Source organism: Suncus etruscus, chromosome 13 (genome assembly GCF_024139225.1).
Source record: "Suncus etruscus isolate mSunEtr1 chromosome 13, mSunEtr1.pri.cur, whole genome shotgun sequence".
Classification (NCBI taxonomy): Eukaryota; Metazoa; Chordata; class Mammalia; order Eulipotyphla; family Soricidae; genus Suncus; species Suncus etruscus.
In genome coordinates this window covers 68,966,033-68,971,957 of record NC_064860.1, presented here as the reverse complement: position 1 = coordinate 68,971,957, position 5,925 = coordinate 68,966,033, and the positions used below count along the sequence as shown (strand labels likewise).

At 35.5% G+C, this 5,925-nt stretch overlaps 1 non-coding gene across 1 annotated transcript; it reads left to right on the top strand.

Moving 5' to 3' along the window:
* The first annotated feature begins 416 nt into the window (after window positions 1-416).
* Window positions 417-549, top strand: LOC126026364 (small nucleolar RNA SNORA51). The gene has a single exon (XR_007501656.1). It is a non-coding gene; the product is annotated as a small nucleolar RNA SNORA51 (small nucleolar RNA).
* The last annotated feature ends 5,376 nt before the right edge of the window (window positions 550-5,925 follow it).

The following is a 5,925-nucleotide window of genomic DNA, read 5'->3' as shown; positions in this document are numbered from 1 at the left end:
TTGTGGTATTTTAATTATTTTTTTCACATCCTCTCTCAAACTGAGGTTGGAAGCCTCTAGACAGGACTCTGCCTATTTTCAGCATATTTGATTTTTGATTGAGAAGAGGACATATTAGGTGATGGGTATTCCCCTGATTCAATGTGAATATGTACCCAAAATACTACAGTGAAAGATATGTAAGCCATTATGAAAAAAAAAATTGTGTTTTTAATCAGAAATTTTCTTTGACTTACATGTATTATTATTATATCAATTATATTATGTTATGTTATGTCACTATATTATGTTATATTAGTTTACCTCATTATGTTAATTAATTTTGTCCTTTAAATGAATTCTTACTTTAAAAAAAAAAACAACTTTAGTTTGCTCTGAAGAAGAAAAAAAAATAAAATAAATAAAAGATAAGATAAGGCCTCCCAAATCTTACCACAGGCTGTGTTCTTTACACTGGCTGTATAGAAAGAGGAGGTACAGTAAAGGCACCCCATATACACCTCAACACAGGCCCCTTGCCGGGTATGTATTGTGAATTGGGGGACCAAAAAAAAAAAAAAAAAGAACACTTAATGAGAATAAAAAAGAAAAGAAGAGGGTTGGGGGGGAAAGAGTAAAGCTGGCAAGTCTGATGTAAAGGTTTTCCTTTTTTCTCTCCTTAGACCAATCGTGGTTGGTGAGGGTAAACTAGACTGGAGAAAGGCTTCATAGATTAAATTGTGTATAGAGGATTCTTAAAAACAATAATTTTTCAAGTCTAAGAAATGAAATGATATTGTAATGTGCATTGTATGGGGAGACTATACCATGAAATTGATATTATATCTATTACATATGAACATTAAATAGCCATTGGTATGGTGAACATATACACTCATACTTATATATCAACAGACATGAATGATCAATCCATGGGTTATTGTTAAAAATCTGACCCAGGTGAAATGGGATCTTAAAAAAGTAAAAAGAAAAAAATAATAAATTAAGAAAAAATGGAAAGTGAGAAGGGAAAAGAAATTAAAGCCAGCAAAGGTTGTAAGCTTTACTTTACTAGGGACAGAATTCCTGGATTGGATTGTGTATAGAGCATTCTAGAAATCTACGTGGTGGTATTGAGCACTGTATAGGGAGTATATACCATGGAGTATTATCCACTGGGCCTTGGGCATCCCATTTCCTTTTCTAGAAGCAATCTAAAATTATGAACATTATGGTATCATGGTAAACTAACTACAGTAGTTAGTTGGGAAATGTGGGGAAAATGAGGGCAGGTGATAAATGAAGACTGATGAAGGACGCTAGTGAGAGAAAATTCGGTGCTGGTGTTGAGGATTGGGGGTCTGCTGTGAAAGGTCACCTGGACAGCCCAGCTTCCCCAGGTGGGAGGAGAGACTGACTAATTGTTCCTTCCTCCACCCCCCACCCCCTGACTGACCAGTCTTACAAAGCTGGGCTGAAGTAGGATGGCTGCCTATGGTCTTGTTGGAGGGCTTAGTTCTTGTGGTCTGTCACCTAGCTCCCCCCATAGAAGCTTCCCCATCCTCAGTTGAGAGAAGATTCGGTGCTGGCACTGAGGATTGGGGGCCTGATAGATGTCCTTCTTTTGTAAAAGTCTATATTAAAAATTCTGATGAACAGAAATATTGAAAGTTGTTTTGAGGGGTCGGGGAGGTGGTGCTAGAGGTAAGGTGTCTGCCTTGCAAGCGCTAGCCAAGGAAAGGACCACGGTTCGATCCCCCGGTGTCCCATATGGTCCCCCCAAGCCAGGGACAATTTCTGAGCACGTAGCCAGGAGTAACCCCTGAGCATCTAACTGGTGTGGCCCGAAAAAAAAAAGAAAGAAAGTTGTTTTGAAGTCAACTGTCTGGTTGACAATGCTCATATATTATTTATCTAAATCATTAGAATATGGCTTTATTCTGATAAAACATAGCTGTATGTCTGAAGCTCGCATGATAAGGCATTTGCATTGCATGAAATTGGCCCTGGTTCAATCCAAGATATAACATAGGGTTCCTCCAAGCCACCGGGAGTAATTATTAAGTTCAGAGTATGTTCTAATAAAATGTGTCCAAACTAGCTTATTCATCCTGAATGAATCTAACAAAACTCACTACTTCCTCAAACTTTGATTTCCTAATACAAGGATGGGTCTGAAAGGAAGTACATTGAAGATATACCTCTTTTATTTAAAGGTATACTTTGGAACTTTCATCAAATGCTGTTGGAGTAACTGGTTTCTATTATATTCAGGATAATTCTTTTTTGGTAGTCCTTGTTACTCATGAATAGGAAGTACCTCTGAATTTTTCCCTACTTGTTTTCCACTCAAAGGGATTGTCTTTTTTTTTTTTTTCCCAATAAAGGCTTGAATTTCAGAAGCTGTTGTGGTTTTGTTTCCACAACTTGTATATCTGCCTGCTATTGTCTTTTAGTAGTAAGCAGAGAGCTTGGGTGGGATTTTTCATAGTAATCCCTAACCATTCCCAGATGTGCCCCCACCCCAAAGAAAATAAAAGAGAAATAAACTACGCTAGAAAGTCTCTATTTTTAGAAAACTGATCAAATTTTACATTATTTTTATTCTTTTGGTACAACTTTGAATTATTCACCTAATTTTGAATAAGGCTTTATTTTCCAGGCACAATGATAAATAGGTTATTTATTAACCTAAATCTTTAAATATACAAATAAAGGTTAAAGGAACTTTTTTGATAACCTACTTGATCTTAATATTGTACATTTTAATTTCACTTTAAAGAATAATAAAATTGGTGCTAAGAAACAGCACAATTATTAAAGCAAGTCTAGCAAGAAGTAGACTCAGGCTCTTCCTGGCATCATGTTGTCCCCTGAGCAAGACAATGTGCAGCACTAAATTTGTTGTACTGTAAGCCTCAGCATTGCAGAGTGGCCAGAATATATCCAACCCCGAAGACCAGAGCAGTATCACACCATTGTTCCCTTGTGCTGAACTTTTGCCCAATGGCAGAAACCCACTATTGAAAAGCTTCTTGGGAGGCCAAACACCCTCAAAATGAGAAAAATTATTTTGTGCTCAATGGTTCTAATGTGATTATATGTCAAAATAATGGTTGTGAGCCTTGACAATTGCTTCTTACTGTAGCATTTTTGGAAGGAAAAAAGAACCTGAGTTTAAGACCATGCATTATTATTTATTAAGTATATAATATGAGGTAAAATAAAATAAAACTTGAAAGTTATCTCCTCTGCACTTTTTCTTTTTTGGAGGGGTGGTTTTCAGTCTATGCTGGTGAAACTCTTGAAAATCTCAGATTTTCTTATCAGTTTTAAATATCTGAATGGTACACAATTAATTATGTCATAAATTAAGTCTTATATCAGAAGCAACACATTTTAGAAACCAGAGAAACAATATAACATGTAAGATGCTTGTATTAAACCTGGTCAACAAGGCTCTATTTATGTTCTGCATGTTACCTCCCCACATCTGATCTATTTTTTTTTATGTGAGAAATGTCTTTTCAGTTCTTTAAGGCAACTATTAATAGAATCAAAGTGCTACTGTCCAAATTGAATCCAACAAATACAATCAACTCAAGTCACACAAAAAGAAGACAGTCTGGGTCTTGAACAACAGTTAAGCACATAGGGTGTTTGACGACCAGCAGTAGTGAACTCTAAGCTCAGAGCTAGGAGTTAGATCTGAATATAGCTGAGTCACCCCCAAGAAAACAAAAACTATAGTAGAGCTTTATGGTCCCTAATCATCAAAACCTTAATTTAGTAGTGCATCACTATAGGCTGGTCAACATCAAGAGAAGGTTAGAGGAAATATAGCTTTCTGTCTTATTTTTATTATCTTATATTCTTGTATATGTATATGTATATACACTTAAGAAATGAAAGAAACTAGTCAAAGGTATATATATATATATTCAGTGTTTGGACTGAAAACTCTGGAAACTTCATGGAGTTGAGACAATCGCTCACACCTGTTCTATACTGCCTGAAGCTCCAACAGCCACAGCCACATCCTGCAGCTGCCTCCATTGAAAAGGCACAGCTTCGAAGCTATGACTTATCTCAGAAAAGTAGCCAAATCAAGCCTATAAACTTCAAGGATATAGGGATATTCTTGCTGAAAATTGGGAATCTTTTTCAGGGAAGATAGGCCAAAATCTCCACCTTGATAATAAAAGCTCCACAACTGCACTCTCACCCCACCCCACAGCAGCTGCCATAAAATAGCACAGTTTCACAGCTTCCAGACTAATTTCGGAAGAGATGCCAAACAGATGAAGGTCACAAGTGTACTGGTCTTCAGCTTGAAAATTCTAGGGTATTCTTGTCAGGTAGGCAGGCTAAAAATCATCACAGTTCTGTAAGTTCTAGGAGCTCTCAGCCACATGCATGGCCATGCAACATTCCCAAATTACATAATATTGATAACAGAAAATTAAATAGAAAAGTAGCATGAAAATCAACTAAACCTAATCAGCCAAAACAGTAGTTCAGAAATCTCAACTAGCAAAAATACAATCCAGTAAGTCCTCAGACAATGATTTTAATAACACCATTGTGAGATATAACTACTATCATAAATTTTTTACTGAACTATGTTTTGATAATTCCACTTACCTTTTTAAAATACAAAATCACTGTGTATTTGTCAAGAGGGCAGGCTTAGAGGGGAGTGGGAAACTGGGGAAATGGTGGAGGGAAGGTCACAGTGGTGGTATTGGTTTTGGAACACTGAATGCTTAAAACATCAATATTATGAATAATTTTGTAAACCACAGTGTTTAAATAAAGTTTTATATCAGATGAAAAGAATGTATACAAATAATTCAACAGGTATTGAAAAATTTGCTCAATGAGCCTAATTCAAATGAAATTCAAATCAAAACTAATGTGATACCAACTTTTATAAGACTGTGTTGCTCTTGAATCCCAAAACAGAAAACCATAAATATAGTACAGACATTGAGGCAGTGTTTAAGCTTTTCCTAAGAAATAAATGTTCAAGAACAAACAGCTGAACTACTTAATTCTAATTTAAAAATTCACAAAAATTAATATAAAATAAAGTAAAAGGTGGGAATAGAGTGATAGCACATTGGATAGAGCATTTTTGCCTTCTGTATGATCCCCAGTATTCTACATGGTTTCTAAATAGATCAAGAGTAATTCCTAAGTTCAGATCAGGAATTAATTAGGAGTAAGTCTTAAACACAGATGAGTACCACCACTGACTAATCCTAACTAACTAACTAACTAACTAACTAACTAACTAACTAATGTAAAGCTTTATCTATGCTCCGGGAGTAACTCTTGAGCATTGACAAGAATGAATCTGTACCCAATATATAAAATAAAATAAGTAGAGGTCAAAATGAACAAGAAAGCTCTTACTTGGAGAAGTATTATCACAAGTGAAAAAAGTTTCCCTGATGGATATTTAACTTTCATAGACTTTTTAAAGTTTTTTTTTAAGGTATTATAGTTTAAAATAGCTTCGAAAGTACTTTATACTGCATTGCTGGCATAGCAATCCCTTCCCCAGTGTGCCAAGATCTGTCTACCATTATTCTACTATTCTGCCCCTTAGGCTTCCTCACTTCCTAGTTCTATCAGGAATTTCTTCCACTTAGGGAATATCTAATCCTTTACTTTCTTTTTATTCATCATATGAACAAAATCATATGGTATTTGATGTTTTATTTCTTTAACTCAATTCAATTAGCTTAATGCATTCCAATTCAATCCAAGTTGAAAAAGCTACATGATATCTTTTCTTAAAACTGAGTAGTACTCCATAGTGTATTTATTTTTTTATCCACTCAACTATTTATAGACTTTTTGGAGACTAGCTTCCTATTACCTCAACACCCTTGACAGTCCTGTGCCCTTTTTTCCCCCCATGTAATGCCAGCGGCTTCT